Source organism: Pristiophorus japonicus, chromosome 15 (assembly GCF_044704955.1).
Source record: "Pristiophorus japonicus isolate sPriJap1 chromosome 15, sPriJap1.hap1, whole genome shotgun sequence".
NCBI classification, from domain to species: domain Eukaryota; kingdom Metazoa; phylum Chordata; class Chondrichthyes; family Pristiophoridae; genus Pristiophorus; species Pristiophorus japonicus.
The window spans coordinates 30,228,867-30,254,039 of NC_091991.1; the positions used below are offsets into that span (position 1 = coordinate 30,228,867).

Here is a 25,173-nt window from a genome sequence, read left to right on the forward strand (position 1 = left end):
AGATTGCTTAACTTAGGACATGCCAGATATAGAGGATGGAGTATTATACTATATGGTTGCAATTGTTCACTGAGTCGCTGTGGGAGCGGCTATTCTTACTTTTGCACAATGTTTATTAGCAATCTAAAATAATCGGCTATGATAAGATAGTCACCAAGAAATCAAATAGGGAATTCAGAAGAAGCTTCTTTACCCAGAGAGTGGTGAGGAGGTGGACCTCGCTACCACAGGGAGTAGTTCTTGCTATTGAAGGAGTGCAGCGAAGGTTCACCAGACTGATTCCCGGGATGGCAGGACTGACATATGAAGAAAGACTGGATTGACTAGGCTTTACTCACTGGAATTTAGAAGAATGAGAGGGGATCTCATAGAAACATATAAAATTCTGACAGGATTAGACAGGTTAGATGCAGGAAGAATGTTCCCGATGTTGGGAAGTCCAGAACCAGGGGTCACAGTTTAAGAATAAGTGGTAAGCCATTTAGGACCAAGATGAGGAGAAACTTCTTCACTCAGAGAGTGGTGAACCTGTGGAATTCTCTACCACAGAAAGTTGTTGAGGCCAGTTCGTTAGATATATTCAAAAGGGAGTTAGATGTGGCCCTTACGGCTAAAGGGATCAAGGGGTATGGAGAGAAAGTAGGAATGGGGTACTGAAGTTGCGTGATCAGCCATGATCATATTGAATGGTGATGCAGGCTCAAAGGGCCGAAAGGCCTACCCCTGCACCTATTTTCTATGGGCCCAAGTTTCAGCCTCAGTTGCTCCTCAAATTCTGGTTGTGCTTCAGTCCCACGCTCTTGACCTTTGGACATCCTGTGCAGAGGGGAGCGAGCAGGTCGGAAGGCCTCCTCGTAGGACTGCTCCTGGGCATGGCCAAGGTGGCCATTAACCAGTCCAGGCAGCGGGCGGTCAAGGGGATCGCTCAGCCCGACTGCCTTCCTCTCTTCCGCAGTTACGTTCGAGCCAGGGTGTCCCTGGAGATGGAGCACGCGGTGTCCACCGGTACGCTCGCGGCCTTCTGCGAGAGGTGGGTGCCAGAGGGACTGGAATGCATCATCACCCCCCCGGCAACCAAATTTTAATTTGATTTAAGTTTTGTTAAAGTTTAAATTGGTAATTTATGGGTTCTAGTGCCATGCCAAAAGGGGGTATTTGAGTTTAGGTACTCACCAAAATAGTGTAGAGCTGTTGAGTTGGGAGTGGCTTAGCCAGTCACGTGATGTTCACAAGACTCCATAAAACCTTAGGCAGTTGGGTTTAGGGGACCCACGATGAGGCAGGTGGTTGTGAGCCTGATGGATGAACTGATAATGTGTAGCTTTGATTGTTAAACCTTTTGCTAATAAACCAACTAGTTTTTAATAGTAATGTGTTGCTATGAATTCTTAAGCAAAGGACCCTTGAAGCAAATACATTACACCATCCAATTCTACTTTCTAAAGACTGCAATGGAAATCCGGTTACAATTAAGTTAATTTATAAATACAAATGAAGGCTGACTGCTTTCATCTGTTATGCAAATATCACTTATACCACTGCAAATTTAGTTAAAAGATTGCAAATGTCCTCCAGTTTGAGTTGCTGAGGACATTTCAAATTGCAGTTCAGCTCATTTGCATCAGCGCATTCGAGGAGCGTGGTCTGATTTGCATTGAAATGTTTATTTTATTTCTGCAGAAATATAGCTTTTAAATTTAACAAACACACATAATACAACATGTAGAGAGAACCGACTTTGAGCACTTTGCTGGGCAGTAGATAACAAGTGGACACTGAGTAGCAGGGAGAAAAGGGTTAAAGGAGAGTAGGAAAAGGTGAGAGCGGGGCTGGATACAGGGCCTGATGGGCCTGAGGCAAACTGATCCAAATGAGCCTATAGTTATGTTTGTTTATGTTCATTACATTACATTGAATTGCAAAGTGCTGCAGTACAGCGGGGCCTGGGGGTCCTGATGCATGAAACACAAAAGGTTCGTATGCAGGTACAGCAATTGATCAGGAAGGCCAATGGAATCTTGGCCTTCATTGCAAAGGGGATGGAGTATAAAAGCAGGGAAGTCTTGCTACAGTTATACAGGGTATTGGTGAGGTCACACCTGGAATACTGTGTGCAGTTTTGGTTTCCATATTTAAGAAAGGATATGCTTGCTTTGGAGGCAGTTCAGAGAAGGTTCACTAGATTGATTCCGGAGATGAGGGGGTCGGCTTATGAGGAAGCGTTGAGTAGGTTGGGCCTCTACTCATTGGAATTCAGAAGAATGAGAGGTGATCTTATCGAAATGGATAAGATTATGAGGGGGCTTAACAAGGTGGATGCAGAGAGGTTGTTTCCACTGATGGGGGAGACTAGAACTAGAGGGCATAATCTTAGAATAAGGGGCCGCCCATTTAAATCTGAGATGAGGAAGAATTTCTTCTCTCAGAGGTTTGTAAATCTGTGGAATTCGCTGCCTCAGAGAGTTGTGGAAGCTGGGACATTGAATAAATTTAAGACAGAGATAGACAGTTTCTTAAACAATAAGAGGTTATGGGGATCAGACCAGCCATGATCGAATTAAATGGCGGAGCAGGCTTGAGTGGCCGCGTGGCCGACTCCTGCTCCTATTTCTTATCTTCTTATCTTATTGCGTATAAATATAATAACAAATTACTACGATGGTCGTACTATAATATATTAATATAATATATTTTATATATTAAATATACTATATAATAACATAGCTAAATAATAAACACAGATAAATACAGGTCGTAAAGATCTTGGCCCCGAACTTGGTGGGAGCTGCGGCCCGCCCGTTTCTTGGCGGTCCCCGGGCGGAACGTGAGTTTTTACAACCCGCGACCGCTGGGGCCAGTCGGGCGGGAGTTTAATCGCGCTTCTGTTGGCGGCAGCGGGAGCGACAGGCAGCGGTTGCCGATGGGCGGGAGCGGGCGGGAGCAGGCGGCAGCAGCAGTGGGCGGTAGGTGCAGGCCTCTCAACTCGGCAAATATCGGAAGGCGTGCACCGCTCATGTGCGAGATTTCAGGGGAAAAAATGGCATTTCTTGTGGCCGCTGACATCACTTTTACCGTGATTGGGGCTGAGGGCTCTGCTGCGCATGCGCATATAACCTTGTTACTCACTTGCACCTGCTAGTTGTAGAGTGGTCTAATTTAGAGAGAGAGAATCAACATTATCATCAGCCATCCATCTTACAAAGCTCTCATGAGTGAAAGAAAAGCTGCCAAGAAGTCTAATGGAGGGAGGACCAGATCTCCCTAGATTACTGAGGATGAGCTGGAGGCCCTTGTCTCAGAGGTGGAGCGCCGGTATAAAGACCTCACCCGGGTTGGTCGTAGCAAGCCTGCACCACCCCAATATAGACGCATTTGGCAGGAGATTGGGGAGGCCGTGTCTGCAGTGGGCACCATGGTTCGGGATGGAGACCAGTGCAGGAAAAGATGGAACGATGTGGTAACGTCAGCAAGAGTAAGCAAACATCTTATTGATGCACTCCCGTACCTCTCAAAAAGTATATGTAGCCGTTGTGTGTGTGTGTGTATGTGTGTGTTGCACGTGCAAACTGGTTAAAGCTTGCAACTTTTATTTCTGCAGAAGTAAACAACAGCCAATGCATCAAAGCAGAGTGGCACGGGAGGGGGCCCACCAGAGGTCATCGAGGTGACTGACAGAGAGGAGCGTGCCGTGGTTATGGTGGGTGACCACCCCCATGCCACCACACATGGTGGTGCCAGTCCCGTGCGAGAAGATGGTAAGTTTAAACAACTCACCGGTCTGTGTGACGCTCATGTCGTGTAAGGTCACGTAATGTGTGGTCAAATGCTTTTTAATGCACAGTCTGTCGTCCATTCATGGTGTGGTGATGTATCGATGGTAGTACTTGAAGTAAGAATGTGAAATGTGACGGTTCTCATGTCAGCATGACCAACCCCACCCCCCGCTAAATACTTCAATGTTGTCCTGTACTTGCAGATGATGAATCGGACAGCTCCGACCTATGACCCCATCCACCTCTGGCACACACAACGGCAGTGTCGAACACCAATACTGTCCACCGTGACATCATCAGGAGCCTGTCACTGCAGCTCCTTCCAGCCTCCCCCCCTCCCCCCCCGCCCCGCAAGATCCCCCATAGCCACCGCATCCACCTCCGCCACCCAGAGGGACAAAGACCAGGAGGAAGAGGAGGGAGAAGACCCAGTGTTTGTCCCACTTGAGGTCGAGGAGGTGAAGAGGACTGCAGCCTCCTGATATGTGTGCCACCTGCACGCCAAGCGTCGGTCTCGGGGTCCAAGTTTTTAGGCTTCGAGTTGGAGGAAGCGGGATCAAGTGTTGTGAGGCACAGCAGCCGTGCCGGTGAAGCCACCAAGCCGCCTCCACCCAGGATGATGCAGCAAGGAGGTGAGGATGCAGAACGGGTGGCAGCAATGCAGGATATGGTGCAGCTGTCCAGGACAAGCGTTGACCTAGGTCGCGATCTGCTCCAGGCCATGGCTGGGATAGCTGCCAGCATCTCTGTCATATATTCTACTGTCATTGTAACCCATGTATAAACTGACCTAAGTTGTACACCGTGAGAACACTGACCACTAGGTGGTGAACTTGTGGGAGACACTCTTAACCTGGAATTTCAGGTATAAAAGGGGAAGCTCCACCCATCTTCTCCACTTCAGTGCTGGCTAATAAAGGTTACTGGTCACAGAGTGACCTTCTCTCTTTTATGGGCCTCGTGTGCATTTGTACTGTATAGTAAGGACATATCATTGGCGACGAGAAATTGGGATTTAAACCACGCGAGCATGGCCACTAGCAGCACAGACGAGAGGTACTGTGTTGGTGATGATTGAGACGATTTTATTGAGAGACTAGAGCAAAGTTTCGTCACTAAGGAATGGCTCGAACAGGATTCGGCCGACAAACGCAGGGCTCATCTGACGGTTTGTGGATCCAGGACGTACTCCCTGATGAAGGACTTTCTAGCGCCAGAGAAGCCGGCAGACAAGACTTTTGAAGAGCTCAGTAAGTTGATCGGGGAACACTTTAAACCGGCAAGCAGCATGCACATGGTGAGACACCGGTTTTACATGCACCGACGGCGAGAAGGGCAAAGCGTTCCAGACTTCGTGGCAGACCTCCGGCGACTATGTAAGTTCCCAGATGCATGCAGAGCGGAGATGCTGCGAGACTTTTTTATTGAGGGTATCGGGCACACTGGGGTTTTCAGGAAACTGATTGAGACCAAAGACTTGACACTGGAAACGGCGGCTTTGATGGCCCAGACATTTATTTCAGGGGAGGAAAAGACCAGAATGATGCTTGACAAAAATCTTGGTTCAAATGCAGCAAATGTACAGGGAGTCAACATTGTTAACGTGGCACACAGTTCTCCAGGCAGACAGGGGCAATCGGACATGCCCGAGCATGTAGTCGGACCCAAAGGGGGAATTCAACAGAGACAATGGCTAGCTGAACGGCGATTCATGCCATCGCAAGGGACAATGCGGCCAGTAAGGGGGCCATCAACACCTGTCAATGGTGCGTTTAAGGACAGTTACAGAGACAGTCAGAGACGATCAACTGGTAATGGACCTTTTGTTTCCAACAACGGCTCATGTTGGAGGTGTGGAGGCAAACACACAGCCAGAGCTTGCAGGTATCAGCAATATACCTGCAGAAATTGCAACGTCAGCGATCACTTGGTGCATATGTGCAGGAAGCTTGCAGCCAGGTTGATGTACGAGGAGGACAGGCCCAATGTAAGCCCTACGAGGCCAAATGGACACTGGGGGAAATCGCTGGAAGCTGAAGTTCAGCAAGTTCTTGTGGAGCACATATACAGTTCATATACCAGGAAGCCACCGATAATGATGTAAGTGCTCCTCAATGGCATCCCAGTATCAATGGAGCCAGACACGGGGGCCAGCCAGTCCCTGATGAGTATCAAACAGTTCGACAAGTTGTGGGCGTCCAAGGCCAGGAGGCCAAAATTATTGCCGATTGATGCACAGCTACGGACATATACGAAGGAGAAGATGGGTGGAGCTTCCCCTTTTATACCTGAAAGTCCAGGTTAGGAGTGTCTCCCACAAGTTCACCACCTAGTGGTCAGTGTTCTCACAGTGTACAACTTGGGTCAGTTTATACATGGATTACAATGACAGTAGAATACATGACATCAACGAAACATGGAAAGTCTCTTCAAGTCGATTCCAAGGACGGTGGTTTATCAAGACGACATCCTCATCACGGATTGCGATACTGAAGAACACCTCCACAACCTGGAGGAGGTGCTATGCAGACTAGACCGGGTAGGTCCGCGACTGAAAAAGGTGAAGTGAGTCTTCCTAGCTCCAGAGGTAGAATTCCTGGGGATGAGGGTAGCAGCAGACGGGATCAGACCTACTGCATCCAAAACGGAAGCGATCCAGAGAGCACCCAGACCCCGTAATACGATGGAGCTACGTTCGTTCCTGGGGCTCCTGAACTATTTTGGTAACTTTCTTCCCAAATTGAGCACGCTGTTAGAGCCGCTACATGTGCTCCTACGCGAATGGGTCTGGGGGGACAGCCAGGAAAGGGCTTTTGAAAGAGCACGCAATTTGTTATGCTCCAACAATCTGTTTACGCTATATGACCCATGTAAGAAACTTGTTTTAACGTGCGATGCGTCGTCCTATGGGGTTGGGTGTGTGTTGCAGCATGTTAATGCCAAAGGTCATTTACAGCCGGTAGCTTATGCCTCCAGAAGTCTGTCCCAGGCAGAAAGAGGCTACAGGATGATAGAAAAGGAAGTGCTTGCATGTGTATAAGCAGTAAAAAAAAATGCACCAGTACCTGTTTGGCAGAAAATTTGAGCTGGAGACAGATCACAAACCCTTAACGTCCCTTTTGGCTGACAACAAGGCCATAAATGCAAATGCGTCAGCCCACATACAGAGGTGGGCACTCACATTAGCCGCCTATGACTATACAATTCAGCACAGACCGGGCACTGAAAACTGCGCCTATGCACTCAGCAGGCTCCCACTAGCCACCACTGAGGGGGCAGCTGAGCATGCTGCTGAGATGGTCATGGCTGTTGAAGCTTTCGAAAGCAAAGGCTCATCTGTGACAGCCCGTCAGATCAAAGTCTGGACAAATAGAGACCCGCTGCTGTCTTTAGTCAATAAATGTGTCCTGAATGGGGACTGGGCAGCCACATACGGGGCATGCCCTGAGGAATTTAAAACATTTCACAGGCACAAGGATGAACTCTCAATTCAGGCCAATTGCCTACTATGGGGAAATGGAGTAGTCATGCCCCAGATGGGCAGAGAGGCGTTCATCCGAGAACTCCACAATGAGCACCCGGGCATTGTCATGATGAAGGCAATTGCCAGGTCACACGTTTGGTGGCCAGGGATAGATGCAGACCTGGAACTTTGTGTTCGCAGGTGCAACACGTGTGCCCAGCTGGGCAATGCGCCCAGGGAAGCCCCCCTTAGCCCCTGGTCCTGGCCCGCCAAACCATGGTCACGCATCCATGTGGACTACACAGGTCCTTTCATGGGAAAAATGTTTTTGGCTGTAGTAGACGCCTACTCCAAATGGATCGAGTGTGACAGGCGGAATGAGCAGTGCAGATAATCAAACAGGGGATGCTCAGAATCCAAGGGGGTTCCCTAACAAACCGCTTATCACGCCTCCTGTTGGCCAATAGATCCCGACCACACTCGCTCACAGGGGTTTCTCCTGCAGAGCTGCTAATGAAAAGGATGCTCAAAACCAGGTTATCCCTTATACACCCCACCATGAAATAAATTGTTGAGAGTAGGCGCCGGTCACAATGTGACTACCATGACGGGAATGCGAGGGCATGATGTATTGATGTCAATGACCCTGTCTTTGTCCTCAACTACGCTGCAGGGCCCAAATGGCTCGCAGGCAACGTGATTGCCAAAGAGGGGAATAGGATTCTGGTAGTTAAACTTACCAATGGACAAATCTGCCGCAAACACGTGGATCAAACAAAAAGAAGGTTCAGCAACCCCATAGAAGAAGCAGAAGAAGAACATGATGTAGAGTTCACTCCACCACAGGTGACCGAACACCGGAACCAAGTGGAGGAGAGCCCAGTCACTGTGGGCAGTCCAGACAGGCCTGAGGCAGCGCAAACAGCAGACACTCAGGCCAGCGCCCAACAACCGGAGCCCCAACTCAGGCGCTCTACAAGGGAGCGTAAACCACCAGAGAGACTTAACCTGTGATCCCAATAAGACATTGTGAGGGAGGTGATGTCATGTATTCTACTGTCATTGTAATCCGTGTATAAACTGACCTAAGTTGTACACTGTGAGAACACTGACCACTAGGTGGTGAACTTGTGGGACTAACCCGGACTTTCAGGTATAAAAGGGGAAGCTCCACCCATCTTCTCCACTTCAGTGTTGGCTAATAAAGGTCATTGGTCACAGAGTGACCTTCTCTCTAGTATGGGCCTCGTGTGCATTTGTACTGTATAGTAAGGACATATCAATCTCCACCTTTGCGGAGGAGCATTCTGCCAGTATGTCGCGGCTCATCAGTGCGGTGGAGCGAAACACCGACTCTGTAGAGGCCATGCGCCAATTGATGCTTTCGGGCCATGTCATGAAACCCCCCCCCCCCCCCGATGACACACCAGCGAGGCCGACAGACCCCGAGGAGCCGGAGAGGCCAGCAGCTTCCATCTCACTGCCTACATTCTCTCCAAGCTGAACACAGCAACGCTCCAGCTCCCCTCCTGCACAACATCATGGTGCAGAGGCGGTGAGGGACAGGGGTGGGCTCGCCGGGGTGAAGGCGGATCCATGAAGAGGACAATGGGCCTCACATCGAGGGGTGGGGGGGAGAGGTGGTGGTAGTGGGCAGAGATTTGGGTGTTGGTGCTGGTAATGTTGTTAACTCTTGTTAATGTTGTTGGTCTTGTTTCGCCTGGCTCCTTTTGATTGTCACTGTAATGGTTTTTAAAATAATGTAAAAGATTTGGCTTCACGTGTTTGCATGTTCTGTCACTTTGGAATGCTGTACAACTCAATACAGACACATTTTTTACAAACCCTTGTTCAGTGTTTCACTTTTAGATAATCTGGGGTACTTGATGCGAAACAGACAAATCTCCCTCAAATGAACTGGTCTCTGAGCAATATCTGGCCATCCATATACGATGCAACTCTTTAATGGGTCCTGCCATCAGGCAATTTAGCAACGATAAGCAAGGGTCACCAATGCAGGAAGACTACCAGTGAATCACAGATAGTTGTAGAACTTGGAGGGCAGACATTAAGGCTGGCATTTGAGTCCACATTCTCGTAGGTGCAACATCGCCGAGCCTCTCCCCTGACATGACATCGCAGTCACATCGCAGTCCATTGTCGATAGTTTTCCGTCTTCTGTACTTGAGCTCATGTTGTTCTCAGGATCACATCCTGCCACCGAAGAGAACTTTAGAAGATTTCTGATAAAGTGCAACATCCCCACTGACACCTGGGAGTCCCTGGCCAAAGACCGCCCTAAGTGGAGAAGTGCATCCGAGAGGGCGCTGAGCACCTCGAGTCTCAACGCTGAGAGCATGCAGAAATCAAGCGCAGGCAGCGGAAAGAGCATGCGGAAAACCAGTCCCACCCACCCCTTCCCTCAACGACTATCTGTCTCACCTGTGACAAAGTCTGTGGCTCTCGTATTGAACTGTTCAGCCACCAAAGAACTCACTTCAGGAGTGGAAGCAAGTCTTCCTCGATTCCTATGGGATGATGATGATGATGAGAGGATTTAGTTGTTGCCTACTTTTTTACATTAACTCATACCATCTGTACACTCACATTGTCTCACTAACTCTGTTCTGTCTGCAATGCTTTCAATACAGCACACCTCCATGGTGTCTTTACTGTCTTTCGCACTTTATTTCCGCTTCCTATCCTACACCTGCCCTTCAACGGGGCACTTTTCATTTCCATGTGTAAAGTGTCTCTGAGCAGTGTAATTTCCACCGGTGAATTAATTCTGAGGGTGTAATACGGGTCCAGCATGTGTATGTGAGCCGGGAGCACTCTGCGCGATTGTCCCTCCCTTCCGATTTACAGCCAGCTCAGACCAGCTTTTTCCCAGCAGTCATTCTGGCAGGAGCAGCAGCTTAGCCACAAAAACCGTGTTTTTTCAGACCCCAGCATGGGCGAGCAGTAGGAAGTTACGCCAGCGGTACTTCCCCTGATTAAACTCCCGCTGGGCGGGACCTGGGCAACACATTGGTGGTACCTGAGGATTTTCCTCAAAAATTGTTGTTTTGGGCGGTACCTCGGCGGTTGTGGGTGGTAGTGGGCGCTACATTGACCAGGTTCAGGGGCCACGGTCTCTGCAAAAATAGGTATGTACACGTTAGGCCAATAAACAATATTTTCATTGGTCTTGTTTTTGCTCTCTTATTGTCTATTCTATTCAGCCTATTTGGAAGGCCTTATATTTTTTTTCCTACATTTATTTGTTGGGCAGTTGTTCTTTGGTGGGCCTGGGGCTGCAGCCCCCTCCACCCCCTGGTTAACCCGCCCCATGATTAATCCGCCCCGTGGTTAATCCACCCCGTGGTTAATCCGCCCCTGGGTGAAAGCATGGTCAAAAGAGGGGTCTATAAGGCTCTTTTGAAAGCAGGGAATGTGGTGGCAAGGTACAGAAAGTTTAAATACTCATACAAAAATCACCAAAGGTAAAAAATGATGCAGCAAGACTAATATAAGGATGGCTAAAAATCACAGGACATGATTATAACCCTCAGTGATATCATAGAATTGTAGAATGATAGAATGATAGAGAGAATGACTTACATTTATATAGCGCCTTTCACAACCACCAGACATCTCAAAGCGCTTTACCGCCAATGAAGGACTTTTTGGAGTGCAAACAAAAAACAAATTTTAAAAACTCTTTATCTGAATGCACGCAGCATTCGTAACAAAATAGATAAGTTGAAGGCACAAATAGATACAAATGGGTTTGATCTGATAGCCATTACAGAGACGTGGTTGCAAGGTGACCAAGGCTGGGAACTAAATATTCAGGGATATTTGACAATTCGGAAGAACAGACAGAAAGGAAATGGAGGTGGGGTAGCACTGTTAATAAAGGATGAGATCAGTGCATTAGTGAGAAATGATATTGGCTCAGAAGATCAAGATGTTGAATCAGTTTGAGTGGAGATAAGGCATAATAAGGGGAAAAAGTCGCTGGTGGGCATTATCTATAGGCCCCCTAACAGTAGCTACACTGTTAGACGGAGTATAAATCAAGAAATAATGGAGGCTTGTAAAAAAGAAACGGCAAAAATCATGGGCGATTTTAACCTTCATATTGATTGGACAAAGCAAATTGGCCAGGGTAGCCTTGAGGAAGAGTTTATAGAGTGTATCCGGGATAGTTTCCTTGAACAGTACATTGCAGAACCAACCAAGGAGCAGGTTATCTTAGATCTGGTACTGTGTAATGAGACAGGATTTGTCATGTATGTAACCACAATGTAACACCACTGTATTACTGTATACACTCAACCTAGATGCACACCTTGACCACAAGGGGTGAACTTGTGGGAGACACTCCTTACCTGATCACTCAGGTATAAAAAGGGAGGTCCCACACAGGGTCACTGTCTTTGGAGTCCTGTGAATAAAGTGTTCAGGTCACAGAGTGACGTTGTCCACAGAAGGTGCCTCGTGTGATTTCATACTGTAGAGTAAGGACTTTACATTGGCGATGAGAAACGGGAATTCACGACCCATGAGAATGGCCACCGGTAGCACAGAGGAATGGTACTGTGTTGGGGAAGACTGGGACAATTTTGTCGAGAGACTTCAGCAAAGCTTCGTTATGAAAGAATGACTGGGGGATGCAGCGGCCGACAAGCGAAGGGCTCATCTCTTGACCAGCTGCGGACCAAAGCCTTACCCGCTCATGAAGGACTTACTAGCACCTGAAAAGCCGGCGGACGAAACCTTTGAAGAACTTAGCAAATTGATCGGGGTGCACCTCAAACCGGCGAGTAGCATACATATGGCCCGACACAGATTCTACACCCACCGACGTCATGAAGGACAGAGCATACCGGACTTCGTAGCGGACCTCCGGCGTTTGGCTAGCCTCTCTAAGTTCACAGATGCCTGCAGGGGGGGAGATGCTAGGGACTTCTTTATCGAGGGCATTGGTCATGCGGGAATTTTCCGCAAATTAATTGAGACCAAGGATTTGAACTTGGAAGCGGCGGCGTTGATGGCTCAAACTTTCATGGCGGGGGAAGAAGAGACGAAAATAATATACGTGTGCAATTCTGCCTCTAACACGGCGATGGATCAGGGAGTCAACATCATTAATGCGACTCAGAGCCCCGCAGGCAGGCAGGAGCAGTCCGAAGCAATAGACCCCAGAGCAGGACTTTAACAGAGACAATGGCAGGCTGAACGGACATTCACGCCATCACAGTGGACAATGCGGGCCGTTGACACCCACTAATAGGGTACTTAAGAGCAGTCAAAGGGACAGTCAGTGCGGAATGCCTGGCCACAGCCCTTTTGTTCCCAACAATGGAAACTTTAACTCATGTTGGAAGTGTGGGGGAAAACACTCAGCGAGATCTTGCAGATTTCAACAGTTTGTCTGCAGGAACTGCAATCTCAGTGGCCACTTAGCTCGAATGTGCAGGAAGCCTGCAACCAGACTAATATATGAGGTGGATGGACTAGAAGAGGGTTCTTTGAGGCAGGATGACCTTTGGGGCAAATCGATGGACGCCGAGGTGCAGCGGGTCCATGTGGCGAATACTCACAGTTCATACACCAGAACACCACCAATGATGATGAGGGTTTTCTTAAACGGTATCCCTGTATGCATGGAGCTGGACACTGGGGCCAGCTAGTCACTCATGGGAGTTCAGCAATTTGAGAAGCTATGGCCACTTAAAGCCAGTAGACCCAAATTAGCATGTGTTGACATACAATTACGGACTTACACGAAAGAAATCATTCCGGTGCTAGGCAGTGCAATGTTGGCTGTCACACACAATGGGTTAGTGAATCGGCTGCCGCTCTGGATTGTCCCGGGCAATGGTCCCGCACTGTTGGGGAGGAGCTGGTTAGCCGAGATGAACTGGAAATGGGGGGATGTTCACACAATATCACCTGTGGAGCGAAGTTCGTGCTCACAAGTCCTACAACAATTCGATTTACTATTCCAACCTGGGGTCGGGACTTTCAAAGGCACTAAAATAGTGATACACATCACCCCGGATGCCAGGCCAGTGCACCACAAAGCCAGAGCGGTGCCGTATGTGATGCGGGAAATGATCGAGAGCGATCTAGACCGGCTGTTGAGAGAGGGCATCATCTCGCCTGTTGAATTCAGTGGCTGGGCGAGCCCCATCGTTCCCGTACTAAAAGCGGATGGCTCTGTCAGGATCTGTGGTGACTACAAGGCCACCATCAATCGGGTGTCCCTACAAGATCAATACCCGCTCCCGAGAGTGGAGGACCTCTTCGCCACGCTGGCAGGCGGCAAGCTGTTCACCAAGTTGGACCTCACTTCAGCCTATATGACCCAGGAACTGGCCGACGAATCTAAACTACTGACCACCATCATCACGCACAAGGGACTGTTCGTTTATAACAGGTGCCCATTTGGCATTCGATCAGCAGCCACGATTTTTTAACGAAACATGGAAAGCCTGCTTAAATCCATTCCTGGAATGAATGCATGTTCTTAGCTCCTGAGGTTGAGTTTCTGGGCAGGAGGGTTGCTGCAGATGGGATTCGGCCCACCGAATCCAAAACAGAGGCGATTCGATGAGTACCCAGGTCCTGCAACACATCGGAGTTGCGTTCATTCCTGGGACTGTTGAACTATTTCGGGAACTTTCTGCTGAACTTGAGCACGTTGTTGGAGCCGTTACACGTGCTCCTGCATAAGGGTTGCGATTGGTTTTGGGGGAACTGTCAGGAACGGACTTTTGATCAGGCGTGAAACCTACTTTGTTCAAACAAGTTGTTGACCCTGTACGACCCCTGTAAAAACTTGGTTCTGACATGTGATGCATCGTCCTATGGGGTTGGGTGCGTGTTGCAGCAGGGCAATGCTGAGGGTCAACTACAACCTGTGGCTTATGCCTACAGGTCGCTCTCTCAAGCAGAATGGGGATATGGGATGGTCGAGAAGGAAGCGCTTGCATGTGTCTATGGTGTAAAAAAAATGCATCAGTACCTATTTGGTAGGAAGTTTGAATTAGAGACGGACCACAAGCCATTAAAATCCCTGTTGTCAGACATCAAGGCTGTCACTGCCAACGCATCAGCTCGCATTCAGCGATGGGCTCTCACGCTGGCTGCTTATGACTACTCTATCCGGCACCGACCCGGCACTGAAAATTGCGCTGACGCGCACAGCAGGCTTCCACTGGCCACCACTGAGGGGGCAGCGGAGCAAAGCGCCGAGATGGTCATGGCTGTCGATGCCTTTGACAGCGCAGGCTCCCCCATCACAGCCCGCCAGATCAAAATCTGGACAAACAGGGATCCCCTCCTATCCCTGATTAAGAAATTTGTCCTGACTGGGGATTGGGCGCCCGTACACGGAGCCTGCCCTGAGGAGGTCAGACCGTTCCACAGACGGATGGATGAGCTCTCCATCCAAGCCGACTGCCTACTATGGGGCAGCCGGGTAGTTATGTCCCAGAAGGGCAGGGAGGCATTCATCAGGGAACTCCACAGCGAGCACCCAGGCATTGTGCTGATGAAGGCCATTGCCCGGTCACACATTTGGTGACCAGGCCATGGTCACGCATTCATGTTGACTACGTGGGCCCGTTCATGGGTAAGATGTTCCTTATTGTGGTAGATGCGTACTCGAAATGGATCGAGTGCATCATTCTGAATTCATGCATGTCATCCACCACCGTGGAAAGCCTACGTGCAATCTTTGCAACCCATGGCTTGCCAGACATCCTGGTTAGTGTTAATGGCCCATGTTTCACAAGCTATGAATTCCGAGAGTTTATGTCGGGCAATGGCATCAACCACGTCAGGACTGCGCCGTTCAAGCCGGCCTCCAATGGCCAGGCGGAACGTGCGGTTCAAATCATTAAGCAAGGTATGCTCAGGATTCAAGGACCCTCCCTACAATGCCGCCTATCGCGTCTCCTGCTGGCCTATAGATCCCAACTGCACTCGCTCACGGGGATCCCGCCCGCAGAGCTACTAATGAAACGGACACTCAAAACTCGGTTGTCCCTCATTCATCCAGTCCTGACCGACATAGTTGAGGGCAAGCGCAAGTCACAAAACGAGTACCATGACCGTAATTCGAGGGGGAGATGTATAGAAATAAATGATCCTGTATTTGTCCTTAATCACGCCATGGGGGCCAAATGGCTTGAGGGCACTGTAATTGACAAAGAGGGGAATAGGGTCATAGGGTAAAACTCAACAATGGTCAGATATGCCGTAAGCATCTGGACCAAGTAAAAAAAAAGGTTCAGCATCGACACGGAGGAACCTGAAGAAGACCATGAGATGGAGCTCACAACACTGCCAGTGAACGAGCAACAAGAGCAATCAGAAGAATGCACAGTCCCTGCGGTCAGCCCGGACAGGCCAGAATCACCACAGGTGACAGACGCTCATGTCAGTGTCCAACAACCAGAGCCCCAACTGCGGCGCTCCACGAAGGAGCGTAGACCACCTGAAAGACTAAACCTATGATTCCAATAAGACTTTCTGGGGGGGGTAGAGATAATGTCATGTATGTAACCACAATGTAACACCACTGTATTACTGTATACACTCAACCTAGATGCACACCTTGACCACAAGGGGTGAACTTGTGGGAGACACTCCTTACCTGATCACTCAGGTATAAAAAGGAAGGTCCCACACAGGGTCACTGTCTTTGGAGTCCAGTGAATAAAGACTTCTGGGGAAGTCTCAGCAGATTGGAAAACTGCAGATGTATTTAAAAAAAGGAGGCAGACAGAAAGTAGGAAACTATAGACCGGTTAGTCTAACATCTGTCATTGGGAAAATGTTGGAGTCCATTATTAAGGAAGCAGTAGCAGGACATTTGGAAATTCAATCAAGCAGAGTCAGCATGGTTTTATGAAAGGGAATCGTGTTTGACAAATTTGCTGGAGTTCTTTGAGGATGTAACAAGTAGGGTGGATAAGGGGGAACCAGTGAATGTGGTGTATTTGGATTTCCAGAAGGAATTTGATATGGTGATATATAAAAGGTTACTGCACAAGATAAAAGTTCACGAGGTTGAGAGTAATATATTAGCATTGATAGAGGATTGGTTAACTAACAGAAAACAGATAGTCGGGATAAATGGGTCACACTCCGGTTGGCAATATTAACTAGTGGGGTGCCGCAGGGATCAGTGCTGGGGCCTCAACTATTTACAATCTATATTAATGACTTGGATGAAGGGACTGAGTGTATTGTAGCCAACTTTGCTGATGATACAAAAATGGGTGGGAAAGCAACTTCTGAGGAGAACACAAAAAATCTGCAAAAAGATATAGACAGGCTAAGTGAGTGGGCAAAAATTTGTCAGATGGAGTACAATGTGGAAAAATGTGAAGTTATCCACTTTGGCAAAAAAAATAGAAAAGCAAACTATAATTTAAATGGAGAAGAATTGCAAAGTGCTGTAGTACAGAGAGACCTGGGGGTCCTTGTGCATGAAACACAAAAAGTTAGTATGCAGGTACAGCAAGTAATCAGGAAGGCAAATGGAATGTTGGCCTTTATTGCAAGGGGAATAAAGTATAAAAGCAGAGAAGTCCTGCTACAACTATACAGGGTATTGGTGAGGCCACACCTAGAGCACTGTGTACAGTTTTAGTCTCCATATTTAAGGAAGGATATTCTTGCATTGGAGGCAGTTCAGAGAAGGTTCACTAGATTGATTCCAGAGATGAGGGGGTTGACTTATGAAGATAGGTTGAGTAGGCTGGGCCCATAATCATTGGAGTTCAGAAGAATGAGAGGTGATCTTATCGAAACATATAAGATAATGGGCTCGACAAGGTGGATGCAGAGTGGATATTTCCACTCATAGAGGAAACTAAAACTAGGGGACATAGTCTCAGAATAAGGGGCTGCCCATTTAAAACTAACACAAGGAGGAATTTCTTCTCTCAGAGGGTTGTAAATCTGTGGAATTCTCTGCCCCAGAGGGCTGTGGAGGCTGGGTCACGGAATATATTTAAGGCGGAGATAGACAGATTTTTGAGCGATAAGGGAATAAAGGGTTATGGGGAGCGGGCAGGGAAGTGAAACTGAGTCCATGATCAGATCAGTCATGATTTTATTAAATGGCGGAGCAGGCTTGAGGGGTCAAATGGCCTACTCCTGCTCCTATTTCTTATGTTGTTATGTAATGTAGGAAACGCGGCAGCCAATTTGCGCACAGGCAAGCTCCCACAGCAATGTGATAATAACCAGATAATCTGTTTTTGTTATGTTGGTTAATGGATAAATATTGGTCAGGACACTGGGGGTAACTGCTTGACAAATCTTCTGGAATTTTTTGAGGATGTTTCCAGTAGAGTGGATAAGGGAGAACCAGTTGATGTGGTATATTTGGACTTTCAGAAGGCGTTCGACAAGGTCCCACACAAGAGATTGATGTGCAAAGTTAGAGCACATGGGATTGGGGGTAGTGTACTGACATGGATTGAGAACTGGTTGTCAGACAGGAAGCAAAGAGTAGGAGTAAATGGGTACTTTTCAGAATGGCAGGCAGTGACTAGTGGGGTACCGCAAGGTTCTGTGCTGGGGCCCCAGCTGTTTACACTGTACATTAATGATTTAGATGAGGGGATTAAATGTAGTATCTCCAAATTTGCGGATGACACTAAGTTGGGTGGCAGTGTGAGCTGCGAGGAGGATGCTGTGAGGCTGCAGAGCGACTTGGATAGGTTAGGTGAGTGGGCAAATGCATGGCAGATGAAGTATAATGTGGATAAATGTGAGGTTATCCACTTTGGTGGTAAAAACAGAGAGACAGACTATTATCTGAATGGTGACAGATTAGGAAAAGGGGAGGTGCAAAGAGACCTGGGTGTCATGGTACATCAGTCATTGAAGGTTGGCATGCAGGTACAGCAGGCGGTTAAGAAAGCAAATGGCATGTTGGCCTTCATAGCAAGGGGATTTGAGTACAGGGGCAGGGAGGTGTTGCTACAGTTGTACAGGGCATTGGTGAGGCCACACCTGGAGTATTGTGTACAGTTTTGGTCTCCTAACCTGAGGAAGGACATTCTTGCTATTGAGGGAGTGCAGCGAAGGTTCACCAGACTGATTCCCGGGATGGCGGGACTGACCTATCAAGAAAGACTGGATCAACTGGGCTTGTATTCACTGGAGTTCAGAAGAATGAGAGGAGACCTCATAGAAACATATAAAATTCTGACGGGGTTAGACAGGTTAGATGCAGGAAGAATGTTCCCAATGTTGGGGAAGTCCAGAACCAGGGGTCACAGTCTAAGGATAAGGGGTAAGCCATTTAGGACCGAGATGCGGAGGAACTTCTTCACCCAGAGAGTGGTGAACCTGTGGAATTCTCTACCACAGAAAGTTGTTGAGGCCAATTCACTAAATATATTCAAAAAGGAGTTAGATGAGGTCCTTACTGCTAGGGGGATCAAGGGGTATGGCGAGAAAGCAGGAATGGGGTACTGAAGTTGCATGTTCAGCCATGAACTCATTGAATGGCGGTGCAGGCTAGAAGGGCCGAATGGCCTACTCCTGCACCTATTTTCTATGTTTCTATGTTTCTAACTCCCCTGCTCTTTTTCAAAATAATGCCATGAGATCTTTTATGTCCACTTTGGAGAAACAGACAGGACCTCGGTTTAACATCGGAAAGGCAGCACCTCCGACACTGCTGCACTCCCTCAGCACTGCACTGTACTGTCAGCCTAGATTTATGTGCTCAAGTCCCACTCCAGGGACCGGCAACCTTCAGACTCAGAGGTGAGAGTGCTATCCACTGAGCCACAGCTGACATACAGCACAGAAGGAGACCATTTGGCCCATCGTGTCTGTGTCAGCTCCTTGAAAGTGTTAGTCCCATTCCCATCCCCTTTCCAATAGCCCCACAAATTGTTCCCTTTCAAGTATGTATCCAATTCCCTTTTGAAAGTTATTATTGAATCCGCTTCCACCACCCTTTGAAGCAGTGCAATCCAGATCACGACAACTCGGTGTGTAAAAACATTTCTCCTCATCTTTTGCCAATTGCCTTATGAAAGAGTGGCCATAATAAGAAAGGAAATTCTCATGGAGCATATAACATGAATAAGTGATTCCGTTATTTAAAGATGGGTGTTTGGTGTAACGCAGGGTAACTTTAGCAATGTAACTGCTTTCGTTGTGCGCCTGTTCCATATATGAACTCATGTGTGAGTCAAAACATTCTTTTCATCTCAAACTTTGCTCAAGGCTTGTTCAAATTGTACTTCCGTCCTTTAGCTTTGTGCTTACCAAGTAAAATTGCCTGCTCCTCCGCATTCTAAAAACCTGTCTATCAGTCTTCCCACTAATTGGAAACAAGTCCAGTTCTTTGCAGCTGCTTTAATAACACGGAGCGGTAGATCCCAGAATCATCCTTTAAATACCCATTGATGTATCAATATCCTTTTGAAAGTAACTTGCTGACAATTAGACACAATGGCACGGATTTTCCGGGGCCTATGACCGCGTCCGCACAGCATGCGCCATCGTAAGAGCCCCGCAAGTTCCGGGTTTCCACATGCGGAAAATCCAAAACTGCCAATCTGTCTAGTTTCAGCTTGACCGATTGTATGCGTCACAGGAAATGGACATTCGCTGGCGCAGGGTTTGGCTATTTGCCCAACTACGGCCCACAGAATACCCACGAAACCTTTACGCCTGGTAAAAGCATAAAGGTTTAAATAAATATTTTAAAACATTTTTTAATGATTTAACCATACAAAAACCTGTAAAATTAGCTTTGTTTATTTTTGAATGTTTACATTTATTTTTCAAAAATTAAATTTTTGTTTCAAATGTTTAATTAAATTGTATTTTGATTTATTTTGACCATGCGTTGATTTTTTTTAAATTTCAGTGTTGTGAAAGTGTATTTTTTAGGAGATTCCCATTCTGCTTGTGGATGTAATGTATTTGCTTCATGGGTTCTTTTCTCAAGAATTCATTGCTTTTAAGAACTAGTTGGTTTTTTAACAAAGGTTTAACAATCACACTACACATTACCAGTTCATCCACTAGGCTCACAACTGCATACCTCATCGTGGATAACCGAGACCCAACTAACTGGGGTTTTATTGAGTCTTATGGACATCACGTGACTGGCTAAGCCACTCACAATGCAACAGCTCTACAAACCTGTGAGCATATTCACAGTTGCATACGTTACAGTGGGGATTCCATACGTAAATGGAATCCCTATAAGCATAATGAGAATCCCCCTTTGTGATTGGTTGGCCTGGCCCGCATGATCCCAGGAACACTGGTGAACCGCAAGCACCACTGGGATGCATGGGCCTTTACGCGGGCGGACGCCTGCGGGTCCAGGAGCGCAAGTCTACGAAGGTCCGGAGGCACTGGGTAGGTGCAGAGTTTATTTGGGGTTGAGAGGCATTTGTCCACGGGAAGCCTCCGACCACAATTTCCAGCCCATTAATGTTGTTCCAAACGTGATTTCACCAGTGATCCATGCAAGTTTAGAATGGCTCATGATGACTCATAATCAAATAGCCTTGAGAAGCTTTCCGGGACATGATTACATTGTAAACATAAGCACACATAACACTGACACATACTCTGTGGAACACAAAGATTGCTGAGCTGTTGAAGCTGTGGCAATATCGTGGAATGGAATGAATTTACGTACGTGATAAGTACGTGATGGGTGTACTGTATTGCGCTCAATTATATTTGAAGCAAGGTGAAAATTTTCTCCGGATAGTAAACAAGTTGGGCAGAATCCTTTTCTCATGTCATGCACTTTTAAGCTGCATTTGTTTAAAGTTGCAGTTCCATTATGTCACTGCTGGTGGAGCTGCTGAGAGCACAATTCTGACAACTCATCAGTGCCACTTTGTGGCAAAATGTTGTTCTTCTCTGTAATTTATGATGTGAAATACCTCACTAAAAGCTGCAACTATAGCGCCTTTCACTCAGGAAGTTCCAAAGTGTTTTACAGTTTATTAAGTATTTTTGAAGTGTTGTAATGTGGGAAACGCGGCAGCCATTTTTGCGCACAGCAAGCTCCCACAAACAGCAATGTGATAATGACCAGATAATCTGTTTTAGTAATGTTGATTGAGGAATACATATTGGCCAGGCGCCGGTGGAAACTTCCCTGTTTTTCTTCAAAATAGTGCCGTGGGATCTTTTACGTCCACCTGAGAAGAGGGTGGTTGTGGGGGGAGGGGGGGTGGGGGGGGGTGGGCACTCAGTTTGACGTCTCATCCGAAAGACGGTATAATGTATGCGTAGAGCTGTTGATGCTTTCAGTTCTGCGCGGAGGGGTTTCCTGTACGGACTGCTCCTGCACACTCTCCATCTTGCCATCCTCGTCTGCCATCCGGACACGCCATAGCACACCATCTTGCCATCCGGAGGAGGCGGGGGTCCCCAATGGAGTGCTCTTTATGCGGGAGTCCTCCCTCTATTTATCGGGGACTTGCCCTGGAGGATGGTGCATGGAGCAGTCCCGTGCAATAAGTTTTTAAGTCGGTTCACGGGCTCCCAGGCTGCCTGCAATTTCTGCAGTCTGGAGGAATCCGTGTTCCATGTTTTTATTGAATGTGCGAGGTTGCAGCCCCTATTCCATTATTTGAAGGGGGCTGGTCCTCAAATTCTGGTTGCACTTCAGTCCCACACTCCTGATCTTTGGGCACCCTGTACGGAGAGGAGCAGGTAGGTCCAAAGGCCTCCTTGTAGGACTACTCCTGGGCTCGGCCAAGGGTGCCATCAGCCGGTCCAGGCAGCGGGCGGTCGAGGGGGTCGTTCAGCCCGACTGCCTGCCTCTCTTCCGCGGTTACATCTGAGCCAGGGTGTCCCTGGAGATGGAGCACGTGGTGTCCACTGGTAGCTCGCGGTTTTCCGCGAGAGGTGGGCGCCGGAGGGACTGGAGTGCTTCACCACTCCTGGCAACCAAATTTTAATTTGATTTGAAATCTAAATGTTAATTTGTTTAATTTGACGGTTTTAGTGTCCCCCCACCCCCTTTTAGCCAGGGGGCACTTGTATAATTTGTGTTTTTTGTGCCCTCAAAAGAACCCCCTCCAAAAAAAAACAAGGGGGCACTTGTTTGAAAGTGCTTTGAGTGTCCCCCCCCCCTCTTAAGGGGGGCACTTGATTTCATTGTTTAACTGTTTTTCTACAAAATAGTTGTAGAGCTGTTGAGTTGTGAGTGGCTTAGCCAGTCATGTGATGTTCACAAGACTTAATGGCCTAAAATTCCGGTTTGGCCTTCCCGCAGGCATGTTAGAGAAAAAATATGTACCTACCTTAAGCTGGTGCCCACATTGGACCTTCCGAATCTGTGGCCTCCTTCGACTGCGATTCGCAGCGGGTGCACGTCGATGCGTGCACAGGCCTCGAGCTGAAGTCACATGGCTCTGGGCAGCCAATCAGGTAAGGTATCATGGTAATAGGAGTTCCGCAGGGTCCTAAACTCCTATTACTATGCTTGTGATAGAGCCCGAAACACCCAAAACACAGCCCCAAACATCCAAAATACTAATAAAAAATAGAAAATAATTACACTACATTCATTTAAATTAAAGTTATTAATGTCTTAAAAAAAATAATTTCCCGATTTTTAAAAGAGTTTTTTTAAATAAACTTACCGTTGGGAGGGTTTTTAATAATAAAATATATTTTAATAACTTTATTTTTATATGTTTTTGTGTTTTTAAAACACTTGTGCCTGTAAAAGTAGGCTGTGCGCCTGCTTTTTGAGGACATTTGTAAGCGTAAATATCAGAAATTTTCACTTACAAGTGTCCTCGCTCCCAAGATGCAGTCATCTGTCAAGCCAGAAATTTGACAGATCGTAAAAGCACGCTGGAAACTGGCATTTCCGATGCCTTCCCAGGTCCGTAGGAACTCTGTACAGACCCGGGGAGGCCGGGTTCGGGGGATCTACGATAAGGCAGGTGGATGTGAGCCTGGTGGATGAACTGGTAATGTGTAGTGTGATTGTTAAACCTTTGCTAATAAACCAACAAGTTCTTAATAGCAATGTGTTGCTGTGAATTTCTAAGCAAAGAACCCATGAAGCAAATACATTGCAGACGGCACCTCCGACAGTGCAGCGCTCCCTCAGTGATTCACTGGAGTGTCAGCCTGGATTTTGTGCTCAAGTCCCTGGAGTGATGCCGCAAGCTTCTGACTCAGGCGAGAGTGCCACTGAGCCATGGATGACACCTTGAGCAGTTTGTAAAAAGTACAGGAATGCAGCATTCACATTGCAACCGTACCATCAGTTCGCATGCACACAGAAGGTGTGCTGTGAGGTGTAGTGTAAATCCAGGGTCAGGGCCCAACTTGACTGCGGAGTGAAGAGAGTGAAGCTCCCTGGAGGCGTTTGCCTCATATGCTTCAGGTGGGGTCAGGTAAGGCTCTGGCTTCAGTTTTACCCGACAGATTATGTGTCAGTGCAAAGCCATTTTGCATTGCACCAGCACTATAGTTGTAGTGTAAATTATAGGGAGGCTGTGAGATTATGAGGCTCACATTGCAGACTATGAATTCCACGTAGAGAGAGGTCCTGTAGAAAGAAGGAAGGAGGACAGTAGGAGTATGTTTGAGTTTGTGTGTATGTATTGTCACATGCAGCGGAGCTTGGTCTCCAGTCGTCTTGCCACTGGACCAAGACCTTGCCCTGTCAAGCCCGTGTGGTGGCTGTTGTGCAATGGCCACCCCACGTTAAAAGAATTCACGCACAGGCATCTTCCAGCATTTAAAATGAGTTCATCAGTCACCTGAGTACTCATTTTTAGTGTGGAAGCAAATCCTCCTTGACCCCGAGGGACTGCCTATGATGATGATGTAAATGCACACTCATGACATGGAACAGCGGTTAATTTAATTTATAAAACATGAATTTAATTTTAATTTATAAAACAATTGATAGAATAGTGGTATATTTTAGCTCTGTCTGTAAGCTCATAGTTTTAGAATAAGGGGTCGCCCATTTAAGACGGAGTTGAGGAGGAATTTCTTCTCTCAGAGGGTAGTGAATCTTTGGAATTCTCTACCCCAGAGAGCTATGGAGGCTGAGTCATTGAATATATTCAAGGCTGAGATAGACAGCTTCTGGATCTATCAGGGTGTCAAAGGTTATCATCTTATTGAATGGCGGAGCAGGACCGAGGGGCCATATGGCCTACTCCTGCTCCTATTTCTTATGTTCTAATGTAAGTTTATGCGACCTTAAAGTGCAGAGCACATTGTCCAACTCCCAGCAAATGTTTGTTCTGTGTTTTAACCTGCGCTCTTTGGGACTCTGCTTATGTTTGATTTGCTGGACTCGCCTCCTCTGCTATCAGAACCGCGTTGCTCTGTTGCATTGCACTGTATACCTTAGCTGCTGTCACTCCACGTGGCCTCTCAGTTTAAGGTAACCTGTTCCAGCCATCGATGCCCATCCCTCACTTATACATAAAATATTCCATGGCCAATATTATTCCCTCAAACAACATAGCTACCAAAACAGATGATCTGGTCATTATTTCCTCGCTGTTTGTGGGACCGTGCTGTGCGCAAATCACCTGCCGCATTTCCTACACTTCAAAAAGTATTTCCTTGGCTGCAAAGCTCTTTGGGACGTTCTGAGGTCGTGAAGGTGCTTATAAAAATGCAAGTTCTTCTTTCTTTCCTTTGTTGCGATGTCCATTTTCTTCCACATGTCTCTGTGAAACATTTTGAGGCATTCTTTTATGATAAAGGCTGATATAAATGCACGTTATTAAAGCCGGCGAAAAATATCGGACTTAAAACGAGAAAAGTTTCCATAAACAGTATTAGATTTCCTTGGATTTATGGTTTTCAGCTAAAGAGAGAACTAAAGTCTGGGCAACTTCTTAGGCAGTCCCTCAGAGTCGAGGATTTCTTGCTTCCACA

At 47.3% G+C, this 25,173-nt stretch overlaps 1 protein-coding gene across 1 annotated transcript in view; it reads right to left on the minus strand.

Annotated features, from left to right (window-relative positions):
• Positions 1-22,630, minus strand: part of LOC139281436 (chemokine-like protein TAFA-2) — a 378,326-nt gene extending 355,696 nt beyond the window's left edge. The window contains exon 1 of the transcript XR_011596873.1: positions 22,554-22,630. The gene's annotated coding sequence lies outside the window, so the exon portion shown is untranslated. The remainder of the gene's footprint in view (positions 1-22,553) is intronic.
• Between the last annotated feature and the right edge of the window lie 2,543 nt (positions 22,631-25,173).